At 46.5% G+C, this 22,137-nt stretch overlaps 1 protein-coding gene across 10 annotated transcripts in view; it reads right to left on the minus strand.

The window, feature by feature from the left end:
* MICAL2 (microtubule associated monooxygenase, calponin and LIM domain containing 2) overlaps positions 1 to 20,984 on the minus strand; it is a 250,105-nt gene extending 229,121 nt beyond the window's left edge. For 8 of the 10 annotated variants that reach the window (XM_023550839.2, XM_010592231.3, XM_023550840.2 and 5 more), the window contains exon 1: positions 20,858 to 20,984. The gene's annotated coding sequence lies outside the window, so the exon portion shown is untranslated. Of the gene's footprint in view, positions 1 to 15,375; positions 20,271 to 20,857 lie in introns of those variants that run through there. The other 2 variants (XM_064288425.1, XM_064288420.1) reach the window with 2 other exon arrangements.
* Positions 20,985 to 22,137: the final 1,153 nt, after the last annotated feature.

Below are 22,137 nucleotides of genomic sequence, written 5' to 3' on the forward strand. Positions count from 1 at the left end.
GTGAAGAGGACTTGAAGCACTTACTAATGAACATCAGAGGCCACAGCCTTCAGTATGGATTGCACTTCAACATAAAAAAATAAAAATCCTCACAACTGTACTAATAAGCAATATCATGATAAATGGAGAAAAAATCAAAGTTGTCAAGGATTTCGTTTTACTTGGATCCACAATCAACAGCCATGGAAGCAGCAGTCAAGAAATCAAAAGACACATTGCATTGGGTAAATCTGCTGCAAAAGACCTCTTTAAAGTGTTGAAGAGCAAAGATGTCACCTTGAAAACTAAGGTGCGCCTGACCCAAGCCATGGTATTTTCAATCACCTTATATGCATGTGAAAGCTGGACAATGAATAAGGAAGACTGAAGAAGAATTGATGCCTTTGAATTGTGGTGTTGGCGAGGAATATTGAATATACCGTGGACTGCCAAAAGAACGAACAAATCTGTCTTGGAGGAAGTGCAACCAGAATGCTCCTTAGAAGCAAGGATGGCGAGACTGAGTCTTACATACTTTGGACATGTTGTCAGGAGGGGTCAGTCCCTGGAGAAGGACATCATGCTTGGCAGAGTATAGGGTCAGTGAAAAGAAGGAGACCCTCAACGAGGTGGATTGACACAGTGGCTGCAACAATGAGCTCAAGCATAACAACGATTGTAAGGATGGCTCAGGACCAGGCAATGTTTCGTTCTGTTGTACATGGGGTTGCTATGAGTCAGAACCGACTCGGTGGCACCTAACAGCAACAACATAGTAATTACTGTTGTTGCTCTTTGTTCTTGCGTTCCTGTCAGTGTTCTCCCAGGCCTTGGTCATGTTGTGCTGAATTTCCCCATATTGTGTATTGCCTTACCCTTCATCAAAATTAAAACGTGTCTTCTATCTATTTGGTAATTTTCCCTCCCTCTCCCTCTCATCACTGGTAACCATCAAAGGAAGTTTTTTTGTTTGTTTGTTTTTCTGTGTGTAAACCTTTTATTGTTTCTTTATAATAGTGTTCTCATACAATATTTGTCCATTTGTGATTCACTTATTTCACTGAGCATAATGTCCTCCAAGTTCATCCATGTTATGAGATGCTTGGTGAATTCATCATTATTCTTTATCTTTGCATAGTATTTCATTGTGTGTATGTACCACAGTTTGCTGACCCATTCATCTGCTGATGAGCAATTAGGTTGTTTTCATTTTTTTACTGCTGTGAATAATGCTGAAGTGAACATGGGTGTCCATATGTCTACTTGTGTCACGGCTCCTATTTCTTTAGGGTATATACCTAGAAGCGGGATTCCTGGGCCATATGGTATTACTATTTCTAGCTTCTTGAAGAAACGCCATACCATTTTCCAAAGTGGTTGTACCATTTTACATTCCCAGCAGCAGTGCATAAGAGTTCCAATCTCTCCACGACCTCTCCAACATTTGTTATTTTCTGTTTTTTTGATTAGTGCCAGTAATGTTGAGGTGGTAGATTATACTGATTGATTTTCCAGCGTTGAACCATCCCTGCATGCCTGGTATGGATTCCACTTGGTCATGATGCATCATTATTTTTTTGATACACTGTTGAATTCTATTGGCTAGAATTTTGTTGAGAATTTTTGCATCTGTATGTGTGACGGATATGGTCTGTAATTTTCTCCACGGCAACAGGTTACAGGTTTGCCTAGCTTTGGTATCAGGGTTATGTTGGCTTCATAGAATGAATTTGGGAGTATTCCATCCTTTTCTAAGCTCTGAAACAGTTTGCGTAGTATTGGTGCAAGCTCTTCTCTGAACGTTTGGCAGAATTCTCCAAGCTGTCCAGGCCAGAGCTTTTTGGTTGGTAGTTTTTTTTTTTTTTTTTTAATTACCTCTTCAATTTCTTCTTTTCTTATTGGTCTGTTTAGTTTTTCTACCTCAGTTTGTGTTAATTTAGGTAAGTAGTGTGTTTCTAGAAATTTGTCCATTTCCTCTAGGTTTTCAAATTTGTTGGAGTACAGTTTTTCATAGTATTTTGCTATGATCCTTTTCTATTTTTGTTGGTTCTGTTGTGACATCACCCATCTCATTTCTTATTTGGGTTATTTGATTTCTCTCCTGCTTTTCTTTTATCAATTTGGCAAAATTGATTTAGCAAAATCAAAGTGTTGATTTTGTTGAGCCTTCTAGTTCTACTGATTCTATTGTTTTTCTGTTCTCCATTTATTTTTACTCTAATCTTTATTATTTCCTTTCTTCTGGTGACTGTGAGCTTCTTTGGCTTCTCTCTATTTGTTCGATTTGTAGGGCTAATGTTTTGATTTGGCCCTTTCTTCTTTTTTTTTGATGTGTGTGTTAGTGGTATAAATTGACCTCTAAGGGCTGCTTTTGCTGTGTCCCAAAGGTTTTGGTAAGATGTGTTTTCATTCCTAGATTCTAGGAATTTTTTTTATTCTATGAATGAATGAAGAGGTAATACATTCACTGGGTTCAAAAATCAAAAAGCACATAAGTATATAGAAAAGATTCCTTTCTCCTCCTGGCCCCATCGACCAGTGGTTTTTAAGCAAGGTTGTCTGTTGAATTTGTGCAGAGTTAGAAATAGTGGTGCCCCACTCAAAGACGGTGGCCTACCATGCCATTTTGAATGTGTGTTGCCCTCCACAGTCCTGGCAATAATCCAGTCTCACATATTAGTCTTCTGAAAGGACTCACTATGCCTCTTCCAAGTTTCCCATTCCTGGGCTTCGACCCATAATTTTTCTCGTCTGGTTATCCTTCCGGATCACCCAAATTGTAAAAATTCCATCTCTTCTGGTTTCACTTTACAGGCCATGACTGAACCGGTTCAACCTGGTTTGAAGCCCTGATTTTTAAAGTGTTAAAACCTGTTGCCATCTAGTTGATTCCGACTCATAGTGACCCTACAGCAAACTTATAGGACAGAGCAGAACTGCCCCATAGGGTTTCCAAGGAGCAGCTTGGTGGATTCGAACTGCCAGCCTTTTGGTTAGCAGCCGAGCTCTTAACCACTATACCATCAAGACAAAGGATGTTAGACCCATTCTCTCTCTCTCCCAGGACAGATAGAGATGGTTTGTGAAATGCCGCAGGCCTGGAAAAAGAAACTACAGACTTCTTCCAAGCAAATTCAGAGTCTTTTACTTTTTTGAATACCAGAGAAGAAACCATGGTGTCATTTTTAGATGATTCACACCAGAAAAACATTTATGGCTCAGGTTTGTCTTGCTGAGCACCAGCTATATATAAATTGAGATTACAACAAACCCTCAAAAAATATATAGTTGCCATCACGTTGATTCTGACTTATGGCAACCCTGTGAGTGTTAGAATAGAACCGTGCTCCATAGGATTTTCAGTGGCTGATTTTCTGGATGGTCGGCAGACCTTTCTTTCAAGGTGCCTCCAGATGGACTCAAACCTCCACCCTGTGGTTAGCAGTTAAGCACATTAACAGTTTCACCACCCAGGAACTCCCATTATAAAAAATGGTAGTAAAAGCTCAAGTTCCTTCTACGCTTTCAAGTGGGGCAAGTCAGGAAGGAAGAGAGGAAGCCTTGTTTACTGTGGCCCCTCTATGTGCTGGACCTGTGCCAGCCTCTAGATGAGTGGGCTCCTTGCAGCCACACTGCAGGGTACACAGCTGGGACTGGCTCCAACTCACACTTGTGGACCTGAGGTCCCTGTGGGTAGCAGGATGCAGAGCTCTGCCTGAGCAAGGTGGGTCACATTCCTTCCACACAGCCTCATTCATTCTAAATCAGCTAATCAGAATTCTCTGTTGTTTTATTATGTAGAGGTAATACATTCAGTGGGTTCAAAAATCAAAAAGCACATAAGCATACAGAAAAGATTCCTTTCTTCTCCTGGCCCCATGGACCCAGTTTGTCCCCATTCTGAAACAGGAAAACACTATTAGTAGTTGCTTATATTTTGTTCCTGACCAATTTTGTACATATGCAAGCAAACACAAATATCTAGTCTTTTCTTTATATAAATCGCAGCAAACAATATACATTTTTATGAGCCCAGCTTTTTTCAGTTAGTAATTATACCATGGAAACCCTGGTGGCGTAGTGGTTAAATGCTATAGCTGCTAACCAAAAGGTCGGCAGTTCGAATCCACCAGGCACTCCTTGGAAACACTATGCGGCAGTCCTACTCTGTCCTATAGGGTTGCTATCAGTTGGAATTGACTCAACAGCAACAGGTTAATTATGCCATATTTTAGAGGAATGGACTTGGAATAAGGCAGGGAGATAGAGTATATATAACAAAATATAACATCTGTATGAAAAACCCATCAAACAAAGAGAAGGAAACAATATCCTGGAAATACTCACGTGAAATAACACATTGCTGAGGAGAGAAGAACCGAGACTAAAGATAAAAAAGTCACCATGAAAATCAGTGAGTCATGATGCTGGTACAGCCACAGAGATGAGCTCCAGTCACTGGGGAAGTGTGTGTGTGTGTGTGTGTGTGTGTGCAATTACCTTGACATTTGCTGGTAGCCCCTGGTTAAAATCTTGACACCCAAGAAGCTCGTGGCTGGACTCACTGATTTCATTTTGCAGGAAAGGAAGCACTCAGAGAAATGGGAACTAACCTAATTCCCACGAAAATGGCTGAATGGGTTAGTGACCAGGAGATGCAGGGACTGTGAAAAATAATCATTTCCTCTGAAATCTGTGAGAGACCAAGAAGGGGAAGTTGGGCAGGGAAGATGGGTGCCTAAGACTCTTGGAAAGCAGACTTCAAGTGGTTGGAAGCAAAAAACAGCTCTAGGACTTGAGACTGTGGAAGTCAAATGACTCACACTCTCTGAAATGCAATTCCAGTTATGTGCTAGAGGAGTAAGGGGGAGGGAAGGAAAGGAGGGAGGAGGAGCAGGAATACGGAGGAAGAGAGAGAGGGAGAGGGTGTCCAACTGGAGGAGGACAGCCCAGAATGAGCTGAGGCTGCACCACACATTCTAAAAGATCGGAGGGCTTGTGGATGGGTTTCTGCCTTGAGCCAAGAAGTACAGAGGCATAAAGGGGCCCTGGGAATTGGACTTTGGTCTCTACTCTAGGCTCTTCATGTTCCCATTCAAAAGACTGAGCTTTAGACTGACAAGTAAAGAACCAACACTGAGATGAGAAAGCAAGCTGAGACTGGGAAGGAAGATTGGTGTCTTAAAAAGGATATTTAGATACTTCAAATAACTCCAAGGTCCCTGGCCCAAAAAAGCTACTTTCCAGAGCACTGAAAAAGCTTCCAGATGAAATTGCTGGACTGTCAACTGTCATCTCTGTGGGGCAGCCTGGGAATACCTGAAAGTGGTCCTGGAGATGGCTGGGAACCGAGAACAACTGTGATGTCAAGGCACGCTCATTTCTTTCTTCGATAAGATACCTGATTGGTAGATGGAGAACTGCAATAGACATGGCATATCTAGATTCAGGAAGACATCTCATCACAGGTCAGGGAAGCATAAGGGCAGAGAGGTAAGCAAGGAACAGTTTGAACTACCCTTCCCAAGGAAAGCCAATTAAAGATCTGATGTCATCTGATGGGAGGTCTCTAGCAGTATGTCATAGGGCTCCTTCCTGATAACCATTTTATCAGTGACTTGGGTGATACTATGAAAGGCATTCTTAAACAGGATCCTGAAATAGTGCAACAGAACAGGGTTGGGCTTAACAAGTTGAAATTGAACAGGAACGGATCATTTAGAATCAGATGGGAACAAAACAGAAGGCTTTGCATTTAAATTTAAAACAGGGCTTTGAACCAGTTCTTCCTGGTTCAGTTATGGCTGATGAAGCGAAACTGGAACAGACCTGGATTTTTAAAATTTGGATGAACTGGAACAATAACCTGAATGGGAAAAATTACAGGTTGAAGCCCTGCTAGAAACCTAATCTCCCTCTTAGAAAATGAGGGCAGTGTATGTGCTTCATAGCGACCAAATCTCTTCCCTGTCAGATTTTGAACAGAGCCGGAAACAGCAGTGCCCCATGCAAAGATGGCAGCCAACCGCACCACTTTGAATGTGTATCACTCTCCACAGTTCTGCCAGTAATCCAATCCCATGCATCAGGCTCCCAAAAGAGCTCACTACGCCTCTTCTGAATCTACTTTTTCAGGGCTTCGACCCATGATTTTTCTCATTCTGGTTATCGCTCCAGTTTACCCAAATAATAAAAATTCAGGTCAGCCATGACTGAACCAGACTGAACTGGTTCGAATCCCTGATTTAAAAACCCAACCACTTAAGTTTAGGACAGGATACAAGCAGCTTACAACAGTAATGTTAAAAAGATCTGGTAATAATGTTATTGAGTCAATGGTGTGATGTGGCTGCCAGAAAAGCTGACGCAATCTCCAACCAAAACAATCTAGGGCTGCATTAAAGGAGAAGAATGTCCTAAACTAAGGAGGCGATAGAGCCCTTCCTCTGCTGCGATCCATGCCACACCAAGACTGTCCCAGGCACTGCCCTCACTGTATAAGAAGGTAAGGACAAACTGGAGCATGTTCAGAGGAGAGTCACAAGGAAGGTAAAAGACCTGAACCCACATCAGGGTTGTTAATTCAGAAGAAGATTTAGGAGGGAAAAGGGTAGTCTTTAAATATCGTATTTCACTGATTAGAAGATGCACTTTATTATTATTATAAAATGTCTGAAAACAGAATGCAACTTATAATCTGCCAATATACAACAATCATATTAGGCCAAAACACTGCTGTGACATGTTTGCCACTGCCTTACCTGTGGAAATTTGATCATTATTCCTGGTGGTACATCTGGACAACTGCAACCCTCAACATTTCAGGAGCCAAAACATATACAGACCGTTTGAGAAAGGAAAATAAGTCCTAGTTATTGACTAAAAACTTTATATTAACAGCTTCAGGCAAAATCAAGAAAGCAATCCCAACAAACTCATAGAATTGTTATCCGCAGCTGGAAAAAATTCCAGAGACAACAGACACTAAGAAGTACATCACCACCTGTGATGACCAGAGATCATAAGGCTTAAAAAAAAGTGGATACTGATGACTGAGTCAAAAGTGATTCAGAAGAGTTGGATTCTCACATAAACCAGAGACTACAGCAGCCTGAGACCAGAAGAACTAGATGGTACCTGGCTACAACCGATGACTGCCCTGACAGGGAATACAACAGAGAACCTCTGAAGGAGCAGGAGAGCAGTGGGATGTAGACCTCAAATTCTAGTAAAAAGACCAGACTTAATGGTCTGACTGAGATTAGAAGGACCCTGGATGTCACGGTCCCCAGACCTTCTGTTAGCCCAAGACAGAAACCATTCCCAAAGCCAACTCTTCAGATAGGGATTGGACTGGACTATGGGATAGAAAATGATACTGGTGAAGAGTGAGCTTCTTGGATCAAGTAGACACATGAGACTATGTTGGCATCTCCTGTCTGGAGAGGAGATGAGAGGGCAGAGGGGGTCAGAAGTTGGCCGAATGAACATGAAAATAGAGAGTGGAGGGAAAGAGTGTGCTGTCTCATTAGGGGGAGAGTAATTAAGGGTATATAACAAGGTGTATATAAATTTTTATATGAGAGACTGATTTGATTTGTAAACTTTCACTTAAAGCACAATAAAAATTAAAAAAAAAAGAAGTGTTGGATTCTAAAAGAGAAACATTTTAGAACTGCCTTAGCCAATTTATTTTCCTTTATATGTACTGCAAGAGTGATATGATATAAAAACTTATGTCTAAAGTCTAAAGAAATTCTTTCAGTAAATACACAATAAAAAGGTTGAGTTATAAAGCATTGTGCCACAGTCTTATTGGCAGCACTTTTTCTTTCTTGAAGGTACAAAAAATAATGGTACATCTTACAACTGATAGTATAAAGCTTTGAATATATATATATATATCTGAAGAGCTGTCATAGAGAGGAGAGATTAGACTCTATGGCTTTTCTCTCTATTGGAATTAAATGCTAGAAGCTATAGGGAACCATCAGGGAGGAGACAGAAGAAGACATCTGAAGATGGAACAGGTCACTTTCAATGTGCAAACCCAGGCTGGACAACACAGAAGAGAAGTCAACCACCCAATGGGGTTGATTATAAGGCTCTTTCTGCCTTGAAGTTCCAAGGTTTTATTGAGAATACCTTCTCACCATGAAAGTAGGCTTCCTATTTTTCCTTAGTGCACAGACCTCTGAGCCATTCTCGTAAACAGTCACCACTTAAGGGCGCGGGCCACTTAGGAAACAGAAATGATAGGAGACCTGAGGCAAAGATGAACCCTGCCCACATCTGTGCTCCGAGGCTCATGTGGGCTAATTCAGGAATGGGCCAGTGAGGAAAGAGGCCATCTGTGTGCCTACTATGTGCCAGGCAGCAGCATGGCAGGTGTGCTACACACATCACCCACATCCATTCTGTGCCATTGGTATTATCACTCCCATTTTACAGATGAGAAATTCAAGGCTCAGGGATAGCAAGTGGCTTGTCCAGATTTTACAGTGATTCTGAAAACCCATGGTTTGCCTATGACAACATGCTTCAAATAGAGGGCACTCCAGGTGTCTCAATTGGCACAGAGTGAATAACCAATTAATCAATGAACCAACCTGATTTCATATTAGTTGTACTGATACTAAAAGAAAAAAGGAAGGAAGAAAGAAAGGAAGGGAGGAAGGAGGGAGGGAAGGAGAGGGGAAGATAGCCATTTTGGTGCCCTTCCTCCCTCCCCCAAGTGCTCCCACAGGCACTGAGCTTATAACATTTGCTGCTTACAGGAGTAATTTTATTCCATCACCTAGAGCAAGGGTGTCTCCGAGACATACATGGCAGAGAACAGGTGCTAACAGCCCTGGTCAAATGTCAAAGGTGTAAGCACACCCGGCTGCTGTGCCTCCCACCTGCCAGGCTAACCTTCAAGCAGACGGAAGCTGAGCTCAGCCATTATCCACTTTCCTGCAGCCAGGAGGTCCAGAGGGCTGAGGGGAAAGGGTGGGGAGTCAATCAACCCCTCCCAGTTGCCCAGCATCATCAAGTCCAGCCTCAGCCTCACAACATGTCCCAGGCTTCTCCCTCAGCTGGAGAAGTGAACTCAATTTGTGTATCAGAAACCCAGGGCAGGACCAGGGGAAAGAGATATTCAGGTGACTGTGGGACCACGGTGTTATTTCAAACACCACAGCCTCCCGAGATGGCCAACAATGCTCCATAAACATTTGACGCCTGCAGAAAACAATGCTTACCAAAGCTGTTCCTCTGGAAAAGGGGGTTGCCTAGGGCCTTGCCCCTTCCCAGCTATGCTGCTTCACCCACATGCAGGCAGGCAGCTCCTGCTCCTGACCCATGGGTACCCATGGCTCAGTCCCTCACCCTCACCTCCCCTGCCCACTCCCCTCAAACTGGCCTTGAGGAAGGGGTATGATGAGTGCAGAGGGTTTATCCCATAACAAGGGAAACTGGAGCAGACTGTTCTGCAGCAAGGTGGTGAAAAGTGGAGCAGTTACTGCTTTTTACACAGAGCACAAAGCCAGCAAATCTCAAAGCAGGCACAATTGGTGGCACAAGCTGCAGAAAGTGAGAGACATCTCATATTTTAAGATCCTAACTGAGAAGTTCCCAGATGAGCTGCCTGCCTTATAATCTGAAAGGGCTGCCCATGTTGACCTCCTTCACACAGAAAGCTGTGGGGTTAACAACTGTGGGCCAGACAAGATCTTTCTTGGAGTACTGAATTAACTGCCCTCCTACCTCATTCCCTACCACACTCCTTGATCCAGGCAAACAGCAGCTGTCTGGTCAGTGTGCACCCACAACACGTGGAGGGCAGTGCAGACCTCCTAACAGAGCTCTGCCCCAACCTCTCCTACAAACTCACCCTGCCTGACCTGCCTGAAGGATAGCTCTGACCATCTCTCCACTATGGCTTCCCACTGCCTGCTGGGATACAGCCATACCCCACTCCCTATACCACCCCGAGCACTCAAGGCCCTCCACACCTCAGAGCCAGCCTGATCCCAGCCTCAGCTTCCCTATACAGCCCCTACATTTCTACCATGTGGCACCCCTGGTGTGCCCTCACTTTTCCACATCTCTTTGTGCTATTTATTACCTCTGCTCATTTCTGTCCATGGAAATCCTACCTATCTTCCAAGGTCCATCTCAATACCAAGCACCATCTCCTCCAGGCAGTCCCTCTTGGTTCACCCACTCTGTGTGATTCTCCCAAGCACATCCTATACTTTATCCTGATGAGCAGGCATCAGGGTGCTTGTTTAATGCATCTCCCTCCATGCTCTACATGAGCAGATCCTCTCTTGTCTTCTTCCTCACAGTGCCCCTGGCACAACAGCTACTCACTGCCAGCCAATGGGCCTTAGCCATATGGCTGTGAATACCCTCCCCAACAGCAACCTATTCAGAGTCCTCTCTGGAGGCCTTCCTCCACCTAGTCCCAAGTGACTCATCCCATACCTCATTCTCTCAAGGTTCAGCTTTCAGATGATAGCTAATTGGAGATAAACTAATCTCTATCAACATGCTGTCCTTTCCAGTTAAATTCTTTATTTTTAACAAAGGCTCTTCTCTCTGGAGACATGGGTATAAAACAAAGGTAGTAGGAGTTTAAGGCTCTAGGGGAAGTAACTTTGATAAGGAAAGATCTTGAGACCAAGGTTGGCCAGCACTACAAGTGTACACATCCTCAATTCAAAGAATGCCAAGAGCTGTGAGGGGGGAGAGAGGGTGAGGCTCCTTCCTTCCACAAGGAAGGGAGACTTCAAGTAAAGCTGAGTTAGACTGATCGCCAGGACTGCAGCATGATGGGAAATGGTGGATGGTGAGCAGGCTTGACTCTGACCTTGCTCTGTGACCTTGAGCAAGCAATATCACCTCTCTGGTTTCTGCTCAGTATTGTGAAGCCTCTGAGCCTCGGTTTCCCCACAGGTAAAACAAGATGGCAGGAGTGAGAAGCAGATGATCCCAGATGGCCCTTTCAACTCTGACAACCCACAATCCTGTGACTCATGGTCTCTACCTCTTCCTCCCAGGAGATCAGTGTCATTTGAAACTACCCCAGTTCCACTCCTTGAGTTCCTCACCTGAGCCCCACCCCAGTCCAAAGGGAAAGGTAAGCTAAAGGTTTCCCAGCCAATCGGCAGGTGGCATGTAAGAGTGGGCCTCTCCCATCGCAGGTGGAAGGAAGGCGCAGGAATGGGGGGACGGTGTCGGTTTCCATGGGCACCTAAATGCCATTCTCATTCACACCAGCTGTCTCAACCCAGAAAAGTCAGCTGGTTGCCTTCACTTCCCTGGCCTACCTTTTTAAGGGATTACAACTGCCTGCTAAATTTAAGTGCTGCTCTAAAATCAGGACATATAAGGTCTCTCAGCCTGCATCTGAAGGGTTTCAAAATGAGTAAAGAGGGATAGCAATGAAGAATTAAACTTGGAGGCGATCTAAGCTGAATTGTACGGCCTTGCCAATTAAAGATCTTTAAAAATAGCCTTTCTCTTCTCTCTTGCTGAAGACAAAGATGAGGCTTCAGCAATTAACAGACATCTGCTAGGAAGATTCTGAAGAAATGCAACATAAACACCCAGAGAGCAGCCATAAACAGCCGAGAGCTCTCTCTTCGCAGCCCTGCAGCCGGCAGCATCCTGCCCGCTGGCCACTCAGCAGTGTGAGGGGACCCAGAGCTCAAGCAACAGGGGGAGGAGGGAGAGAGAAGGAGGCGGTGCTGAGAGGCTGAGAAGACGAAGCTCGGCTCCTCCCCAGCAGGAAGAGGTAGCAGGGCAGAGCTCAAATGAGAAGAAAAGGGAGAACTGGCTGCCTTCTGCAGGGAAATAAAAGCTCAGAAACCCACCTAGAGGATTTCCAGAAAGCCAACCAGAGGATTCCATGCCAGTACCATTCATTTGGAAAATGCGTCACTCCTTAAAAATGGAGGAAAGCTGACATTTTTTGAGTGCCTACCTACGCAAGACATGTCACAAATAGTTTACTTTTATTCATATGTCAATCCCTTGAGATAAGTGTAATTACCATGTTTCTATAGAAGCAAGACTAACTGGCCTATAGACATGAGACATGAGGTCCTTATGAGTTGAAAATTGACTCAACTGCCCTTAACATCGACAGCAACTACAGACTAAAATCTGAGGCTCAGAAAGATCAATTCACTTGACTAAGGTGACATGAAGGAGCCCTGGCAGCACAGCGGTTAAGCACTCAGCTGCTAACCAAAAGGTCAGCAGTTCGAACTCCCCAGCAGCTCTGTGGGAGAAAAGACCTGGTGATCTGCTCCTGTAAAGATTACAGCCTAGGAAACTCTATGGGGCAGGTTTACTCTGTTATATAAGGTCTCTATGAGCTATGAGCCAGAAGCAACTCAACAGCACACAACAACAAGGCGACATGGCTGGTAAGTGGTGGAACTAAGATTCCAACACAGGCCTGTCTTAGCATGTTGTTTTCTTCTAGATCATCTGCCTCCAGAACATGCCCCTGAGGTTTCTTCTCAGCACCCAGCCTCTCTGCACTCACACATCTAACATAAAAGGGCTGTAGCTCTTAACCACTACACCACCAGGGTTTCCTTTAAAGGGGGAGAGGCAGCAAAGTAGGCTGGAGGGAGTGGTAGGTTTTGGCCTGACCCAAATAACTGCTGAGTCTAGTCACCTCCACAGGCCCTGCAGCCTCATATCCTGGTTGCTTCCCAGCAGGCCCAAAGAGGAACAAAGGGAAATTAGACACAAGGATATACCCAGACTATCTCTGGAAGGATCCATAAGATATTGGACAGGGTAGCTGCGGATGGGGAAGAGAACACAGGGCTGGTGGACAGGGGAAGACAGACTTACTTTTCATTGAATTCCCTTTGGTCCTGAGTGGATATTTTACCACACACATGTGTATGTATTGAATGGAATACATACATTGTATGTATGGGTGAGTGAGTACATGTGTAGTTTTTAAGAGAGCCCAAAATGTCAGATCCTAGATAACACACAAGCGCCCAGGTTGGGGATAGAAACCTTGACCAACAAGAACTCCTGGGGTCCCTAGTGTGGGCAAGCTTGGAGTCCAGAAGACTCCTGAGACTTCATCCAGAGCCTCCTCTTCACTTCACAAGGGTATCTTACTGCTCCAGGTGGATGGCTGGGAGTCTGGCTGAGGATGGACACAGAAAATCAGGAGCCTAAAATGTCAGTCTCCCAGGCGCCAACCACGCAAGCCCCACAAGACATTCCCTAAGGAAAGAAAATGACTGAATTCTCTCCCTCAGGGTCTGGAAAGATGCATTCCTTATGCTTATTCCTCTATTCTGTTTTCCATTTCATCTGGCATCAGACTCCTCCCTCCTCTGTGCAGGGAGCTTCCTACTCCTATCACCTCTGCATCAAGTTGTGCAAAAGCCCAGCTGCTCCGAACCATGGAGCAGTCAGCCCCTGACTTTACAGTAGCTATGAACTCTACACATCACACTGTGGCCCTCCGTGTGTTCATCCTGGCGTGCCCAGTTGTCCAACAGAGGGGTCCCCAACTCTGCCAGGCCCAGACAGACCCTGTGCACACTCTGCTCCAGGGAGCAGCCCTCCTTAAGTGACCAAAAGAACCAAGTGACTTTTTTCCAGGCACTTTTTCATCCTCTCCCACACCTCATACTTCTGGCCCCCAGCAAAAGCTAAACCCTGATATCTTGCAAATCTTTACCAGATACAGTTGGTACTCAGATAAGTGGCCACCAAGGCCAGCCCTTCAGGGTCATGAGAGCTAAGAAGTGGTTTCTGTGTCTCAAAGCTTGAAGATCTTGGTCACATTGATACACAGTGGTAAGGCCAGAATGGAGTGTTCCTAGACTCCCACACCCATTTCCGGCACATGCTGGGCTTCTGGACTGGGTATATCAAGACCTTGGGCCTGCAAACATCCCACAAACCTGCTGCTGTGGCAGCTCAGAGACCAGTGGCTACTGTGTTACTTCTCGCTGCCCTCCTCTTGTCACCAGAAAGGGGATCTTCACTGGCCATCTCCATTGCCCAAAGAGGGAGAAAAATTGGAGTCCCAAACCAATAGGAAATACAATCCCTGTTTCTTGGGCCTGCCCTTACCTCTGGGTGCCCCCCCCCACCCCGAAAAAATCTGACCAAGCCTTGGAAGGAATGCAAGTCTTAAGCTATCTGGACAACCACCCAGAGGTGAGGATTTGAGGCAAGGAAGAGGCAGGGAAATGTAAAGGGAGAGAAGTACTCTCCCAATATCCCATGAAATTAAAATTCCCACCCTAAAAATACCAGTTGTTCAGACAGAACAAGGGGATACTGATTGGTTTAAAGTCAGGAAAGGTGTGCGTCAGGGTTGTATCCTTTCACCATACCTATTCAATCTGTATGCTGAGCAAATAATATGAGAAGCTGGACTATATAAAGAAGAACGGGGCATCAGGATTGGAGGAGGGTTCATTAACAACCTGCGTTATACAGATGATACAACCTTGCCTGCTGAAAGTGAAGAGGACTTAAAGCACTTACTAATGAACATCAGAGACCACAGCCTTCAGTATGGATTGCACCTCAGCATAAAGAAAACAAAAATCCTCACAACTGGACCAATAAGCAATATCATGATAAACGGAGAAAAGATCGAAGTTGTCAAGGATTTCATTTTACTTGGATCCACAATCAACAGCCATGGAAGCAGCAGTCAAGAAATCAAACCACGCACTGCATTGAGTAAATCTGCTGCAAAGGACCTCTTTAAAGTGTTGATAAGCAAAGATGTCACCTTGAAGACTAAGGTGCGCCTGACCCAAGCCATGGTATTTTCAATCGCATCATATGCATATGAAAGCTGGACAATGAATAAGGAAGACCAATGAAGAGCTGATGCCTTTGAATTGTGGTGTTGGCAAAGAATATTGAATATACCACGGACTGCCAAAAGAACGAACAAATCTGTCTGGAAGAAGTGCAACCAGAATGCTCCTTAGAAGCAAGGATGGCGAGACTGCATCTTACATACTTTGGACATGTTGTCAGGAGGGATCAGTCCCTAGAGAAGGACATCATGTTTGGCAAAGTACAGGGTCAGCAGAAAAGAGGAAGACCCTCAACGAAGTGGACTGACACAGTGGCTACAACAATGAGGTCAAGCATAACAATGATTGAGAACAGCGCAGGACCGGGCAGTGTTTCATTCTGTCGTGCATAGGGTCGCTATGAGTTGGAACTGACTCGATAGCACATAACGACAACAACAAAAACACCAGCACTATCCACACACACAACCCCATGCCAGACACCACTGAGACAGGACAGTTGTTCCTTGTAATGAACTGTAGTGATATTTAGATGCATGGGCAGGTACCAAGCAAACGCATTTAAGAAACTATACCATACCTGATCATCACGAAAGCCTCTTGTTTGGGAACTCAGGAATGGACACTTCATCAGCAGCTAACAGAGAAGGGAAGCACCTCAAAATCACACTCCACAGTTGATGCAACCCGGCAATGAAGGTTTGTTTGTGACCAGAGGGCCCACGTCACCTATCACTCCTGCCAGCAAAGACTTTCTGAGACCAGATGATCAGTGCTTTAGAAAGGAGGAGACTTATCAGCCCCGACCAGCCATGTTTTCTACCTTTGGGAGGATGTAGGAAGGACAACAGAAAATAGTAGAGGGAGGGGTCAGGGCACCACAAAGACAGGTGGGTAGCAGTTTGCTACTCAGCATTTACCTGCCTTGGTCTTAACACAATGTGTCGTTTGGGCATCCTTGAATATCTTTACCTCCTCTAACAAGACAATCAAAACAAGAGTCTAACATTAGATAGGTTTCATTTGGGGGATATCGAAATGAGATCCTCCTAAGGAAAGGGAGGAGGTAGAATAGGAAAGAGAGTGAGGGGTTTTACACCTTCCCCTCTCCCAAGCCCCAGCATTCTTCCTTATTTTCTAAGCTTTAGAGGTATGGGGTGCATACATGAAAATAATAATCCAGCCAAATATAAAAATCCTGGTAGTTTTGTGGCCTTATCCACATGAATAGCTGTACCAAACACATGTGTAGTTTTGTCTAGTCACTCCAAATCAGTTGAAGAAAGTCCTCCTTTTTATTTTAGAGGAAAAAAAAAAACAAATACTTGAATTTAACATTATAAATGTTAAATATTTTATTATACAAATGTTGGAAAAATACTAAAAATTCAAAGATAAAAGGAGGAAGAAAATTGACTCTAGCACTGTCACCCAGGGATCCAAAAACTCATTGCCACTAAGTCGATTCCAACTCAAGGTGACCCTATAGGACAGAGTAGAACTGCCCCATGGGGTTTATGGAAGCAGATTGCCACGTCTTTCTCCCATAGAAAGGCTGGAGGGTTCAGATCACCCATCTTTCCATTAGCAGCTGAGTGCTTAACCCCTGCACCACCAGGACTCCTTCACACAGGGATAAGCACCATTAAATTTTTGTTAGATTTCCTCCTAGTGGAAAGGCTATCTAAGTTAAAAAAAAAAAACCTCACCCTTTTGGGGCTGTTGCTAGGGCTCTTTAATGGGCGAGTAAAAGACATCTATCAGAGTGTCCAGCACCGCTCTTAAAGGGATTTGACGACAAGAAATCCAGGTATTAAGTGCCTTATCAAGAAAAGCAAGCACAGGTTTTCCTTCTCTCCTGGGCCTCTGGTCTTCATTAGGACACCTACAAAGGTGTCAGCAGCGATAGTATCTCTTCAAAACAAATTCAGATGAGACACTTAAAAGTCATAAATGTTCATGTTCGGTCACAACCCACCCCAGCTGCAGATGAATAATGGTTGGAGAACAGCTCCACAGCTCACAGGTTAGGGAAAGCCCTGCATCCTTTAAGATATGGGGGAACCAGCGCTGCCTGGTAAGAGAAGGGAGGGAGAGCAGTGCCTGGAGTTCTCCCAGAGCCCGAACGAACGCCAACGCCTGGGTCGTGCCGTGGTCATTTCTGTGGCTGAATAAATTAGAAATCAAAGCTTCGACAGAAATGACTTCATTCTCTGTCAGCCCCACATGTGATCCCGGGAGCCCAGTTGCTAGTCAGGGCACAAACGGGCTGTCTGGGATCCCCACGACGAACCAGAGTGGTGAGGGTGAGCGCAGCAAATAGCTCGAGGATTATTGCAGGATGTTTACAAACTGACGCTTGCTGAGGAAACGTCATCAGCATGTGAGCAAGTTGTCTTTTTTTTTTTTTTTTTTTTAACCTCTTATCTAAACGAACGCGCAGCAGTCACATATCCATGGCAGGATTTGCTCATTAGAAACACATTTCCTGAGTGGCTACGACACAATTCAACAGAGGCTAACTGAGCATCCACCAGGTCCCAGACAGGTGCTCAGCTTCAGGATCCAGCATCGCACAGAAGCGGGCTCCGGTCTCAAGGGACTCGCTGTCAAGTGGGGGAGACGGACACTTAAGATGGAGAGTAATGGCTGGCTTAAAAGGCAGGGAAGGGAGTGAGGGAGGCTGCTCCAGATTAAAAGAGACATAAAAAGTGTAACATGCAGACGTTGTTTGGATCCTGATTGGAACAAACCAACTGTAAAGGTCATTTCTGAGACTAACAAGGGCATCTGAATATGGACTGTGAATTCTGTTAGAGGTAGTAACGGCAATGTGGTTATGAAAACACTGTCCTTCTAAAAGAGATGTACACTGGATTATATAGGGACGAAATGACATGATTTTTGCTTTAAATGACATGACATTTGCTTTAAAATACTTCAGAAAGAAAGGAAAGGAGGGGGAAGGGAGTAAAGGGGTAAGGAAGGAAAGAAAAGAGAGATGGGGAAGAGAGGGGGGAAGAAACAGAGAGATGAAATTTAATCATTGTGAGATGGCATAATCTTGGTGGCTTTTGGAGCAAAATAATGAGCATATGGGGCCTCATCACACTATTTTTTCTTTTTTTAAATAGAGGACTGTAATACCTCATGGTAGATGCCCTATTGGAGACCACCCACTGCCGTCGAGTCGCTTCCGACAGGCATAGGTATAAAGGGCTAAAGGAATACAGAACAAAGAGCAAGGAGGATTTATGGGAACTGGAAAAATAAAAACTGCTGCGTTTATGAATGTTTTAAGTGCCATTTCACAGTAGGGTGAGAAGTCATGCTGAGAAATAATTCAGTATAAGGTGGGGGGTAGTAAGTCCAGCAGGGGAGCTGCACGTGCCAAGTTTCCAGAGTACAGAGGACAGCCACAAGGTTTTCCTGCTTCCCATATTGTTGGCTTCACCGCACATGGACTTTGCCCACACAGACTGAGGCCAGGATCCTAGCTGGGTCACTCACTAGCTGTGTAATTGGAGCAAGTTTTAAGCTTTCTGAGTCTCAGTTTTTTCATCTGTAAAATGGGGATAACCCCACCTGCCTCTTCAGAGAGCTAATGTAAGTATCTAATAAGATAAAGAGTGAAAAGCCTCAGCATGATGGACGGTATTCTCTTCCCTGGCCCTTTAAACAAAAATCCCTTAGCCCTGGGAGGGCTTCTAAGATTAGTAATGCTCAGATAAAATCTTCTTACACCTATCTCCCCCCTGCCCCACAAGTTCTCCATCAAGGCAGACTCTTTACCCTTTGATATTAGGAAGTGAAGGAGACAGGCCATGGCTAGGAGGCAAACCCAGGTGGGGGTGTGGACATGGTGGCAGGGAGAATAGAGAGACACCCCAATCATGGCCAGAGAGGGAATAAGGAAATCAGCTGCTCCCTGCAGCTCCTGGGAATGCATCTCCAATGGCCACAGCCAAAACCAGACTTAGTTGTTAAACTGGTTTAAACTAAAGTGTAACTGGTTGGCATCAGGATAGTCATAATTTTTCTCTTGGAAGAGGGGGATAAGCAGGAAGCCAAAGCCCTGAGCCTGAAGATGGAAGGAAGCAGGATAATAATCATGTCAATTTTCACAGAAGTATGTTCAAACCATGGATCTCAATCACCCTACAACCATAACCAGCATACCCCAACACCCCCCAACCCTACAAAAAACACCATAGTCCTAAGGTGGAGGTTATTTCAGCTAACACAATCTTCCTAGACCATCCCAGAAGCCAACTCTCAGGGTTTAGGCCAAGTCAGTGTGGGAAACAGGCATCTCCCAAAACTAGTACCTAAACACCAGCAGTCAACCCTCCTATCACATCCTGGCCAACAGCATTCATCGCCCATGACTGGAGGACAAGGTGGGCAAGGGGTTTTCGGGCTGGCCTGGGTCAGCTCTAGTACTTTGTCAGAGAGGCATCCTCTGACACCCTTGTGGACAAATTCTCTCAGAGGCCAGTCAGCACACACTGAGGCCACCATCCTCAGAGCAGCACACCACTTTCCACAGCCATGGGCCAGCGGGAAGAGCGCTGGATTTAGAGCTAACAGCTCTAAGCTTCAAACTCTGGCTCAATACCTTCTGTGTAACCTTGGACACTTACTCTATCTGGGTGTATTTACTCATCTCTAAAATGGGGAGGGCAACACTGACCTCTTAGAGTTTTTGGAAACCAAAAAAATGCAACAATTGCGATGGAGCCTGGAATCTACTCCAATTCATGGCGACCCCATGAGTGCCAGAGTAGAAGGGTGCTCTACAAGGCTTTCAGTGGCTGGCTTTTCCTATGTAGATTGCCAGGACTTTCTTCTAAGGTACCTCTGGGTGGACTTGAACCTCCAGCCACCATGTTAGCAGCCTAGCACATTAACTGCCCCACTCACAGACTAGGTTTTTTTTTTTTTTTTTTTAATAATCATGAAATCGACTGTAAAGGGCCACAGGGCAGGACTGGGCACCTAGTAGGTACTTAGTAAATCTGTCTTCCCTCGTTAGGCATCATCTTTCTAGAATTAGAGTCTCCAGGACATTGGGCAGGGCCGCCCTGGAGACACGGGGCAGACTTGTTGGGTCCGCTACCCCATGAGAGGGGCCGCGCACAGAAGGACGCAGGTCCCAGAGCACCCAGGCACGAAAATGTCAGAGGGCCAACTCGCCGCTGGCCTTAAATGTGTAAGTAGACACACATTGACTCTGGTTTCAACACGCGTCTTCCCCATCTAGCAAAAACGGCTGCCAGCTCTGCCTGCGAGGCTAGACTTCGTTAAAGTAGACCCCACCTGCCTCAGCGGCTGCAAAGGCTGCTGACAAGACCCCACCTCTCCCAGGGCCAGCAGGTAACAGCAGGGAGGGCGCCGCGGAAGCGCCGCTTCCATCCCGGCGAGGGAGCCTCCGGGCCTGGAGTGAGCTCAGACTGCCGACCGGCGCACCGCGCAGAAATGACAGCACCGCGGCCCCTCCGGCCACGGCCACGGCCACGGCCACGGCCCGGGCTCCTGACCCGGCCCCAGCCTGCAGCCGGCGAGGCCACTGACACTTGGCCCAACTTTACTTCCTGTTATTAAGGAGGGAGGGGAACTGAAATGGGAGATGGGAGGAAAGGACATGAAAGGCACAGAGGCCAAAAGGTGGGAAGCAAAGTTTGGGGATGGTCTTATCCCCTGGTGGCAGGTGGTACTGCTGGCGCGTCTCGCCCACTCCATGTTGACGTTTGGAGGTTTTTTAGGTTCAGAATTGCAGGGTTTGAGCGCTTCAGAGCGGAGTGAGGGGTAGTTCGGCGTGAGGGTGGAAGGCTCTTACCGCTTTCTAATCGGTTCAGAGACCGGTCAGGGCAGCCCCGCGCTCCCCAGGCAGCGCCACCTGCCCGCCCGGCGCCCCGCTGGGCAGGTTGGAGGCGGGAGATGCTCCGGCCGCACCTGACCCACTCGGGCGCGGGGTAGAGTGCAGAGTCTAGCCGGGATTGGCACGGTCCCCACCCGCGCCCTCCCGCCCACCCCGGAGCCCCGCGCCGCCCCTGCCTTACCGAGAGCCGAGCGGGCCGCCCGGCCTCGGGTCTGCGCCTGCCTCCTTCTTGGGCCGCGGGCGAAGCGGTCGGGACCCGCCGGGCGCCTTCCGAGCTGCTAGCGAGGGAGCCCGCCCGGCGCAAGCTTTGCTTGGGGGAGCGCCTGCAGCTGCGCGGCGCCGCGGAAGGTGCTGGAACCGCCCCCATAGGCGTCGTGGCCAATAACAGGTAAACCCGGGGGCGCGGCTCCACCCCCAGTCCGAGTAGCGAGGCCAATGGCAGCGTGGCGTGGAGCCCACCCCCTCTGTCGCCCCGCCCCGCCCCCGCTCCGCTGGCTGTCACTGCGGCTGCCACCGGCGCACGTGGGCTGCAGCTTGGCCCCGAAGGCAGGAGCGGCCAGGCGCGCCCATTCTGACCGGCGCACGTCCGGGACTCTGTGGGGGCGAGAGTGGTCGTGCTGGGACTTGAAAACCCAGGTGCTAGTATCCTGGTGTCAAGTGAGAAGCAAGGGCTGGGCCTCATACTCCTTGTCCTGAGCAGCTAGAAGGCAAGCCTCAGCGTCCCCTTTTGGACATCGAAGCAACATAGTACTTCCAGTAATGGCTATGTACACCCTATGGATTTCCCTCCTTGCTTTGCTCTGTGGCAGCCCTGCATTACAGCGAACTGGTCTTACTTAGGGTAAAGCTGGTGGGAAGAGGGGCAGTGGTGCATACCACTTATGTTAAACAAAGAACAACAACAAAAAAACCAAACGCATTGCCCTAAAGTCAATTCCAACTCATGGCGACCCCGTGTGTTACAGAACTGCTCCATAGGGTTTACCAAAACAGATCGCCAGGCCTTTCTTCTGTGGTGCTGCTGGGTGGGTTCCAACTGCCAACCTTCAGGTTAGCGATCGAGTGCAAACCATTTGCGCCACACAGGGACCTTACCATTTATGTTACCTTGGCCAAATGACCTCAATAGCCTCTTTTGTTTATCAAATGGCTACCATAACCTCTGTCTTGCCCACCTTCCTGGGTTATCCATACTCTCCTGGCTCCAGACTCCAGACAGTGCCATTCACAGAAATTACAGTTTGAATGGTGTGGGGCCTAGTGAAGCAGCTTTGTAAACAGCAAATACTGCAAAGCACCTTGTTACAGACTGCCCTGGCAGCCGTGATTGTGAAACAGGGGTCCACAAAGGCAGGAACCATGTCTTACACACCTCTGGGGCCCAGTGCCCAAGGTCGGCACCAATAAAAGTTCTTTCAGCTGAACTGAGAGGGGCCTGAGGACCCAGGGGTAGGACAGGCA

The sequence above is a fragment of the Loxodonta africana genome, chromosome 7, assembly GCF_030014295.1.
Source record: "Loxodonta africana isolate mLoxAfr1 chromosome 7, mLoxAfr1.hap2, whole genome shotgun sequence".
Lineage (NCBI taxonomy): Eukaryota > Metazoa > Chordata > Mammalia > Proboscidea > Elephantidae > Loxodonta > Loxodonta africana.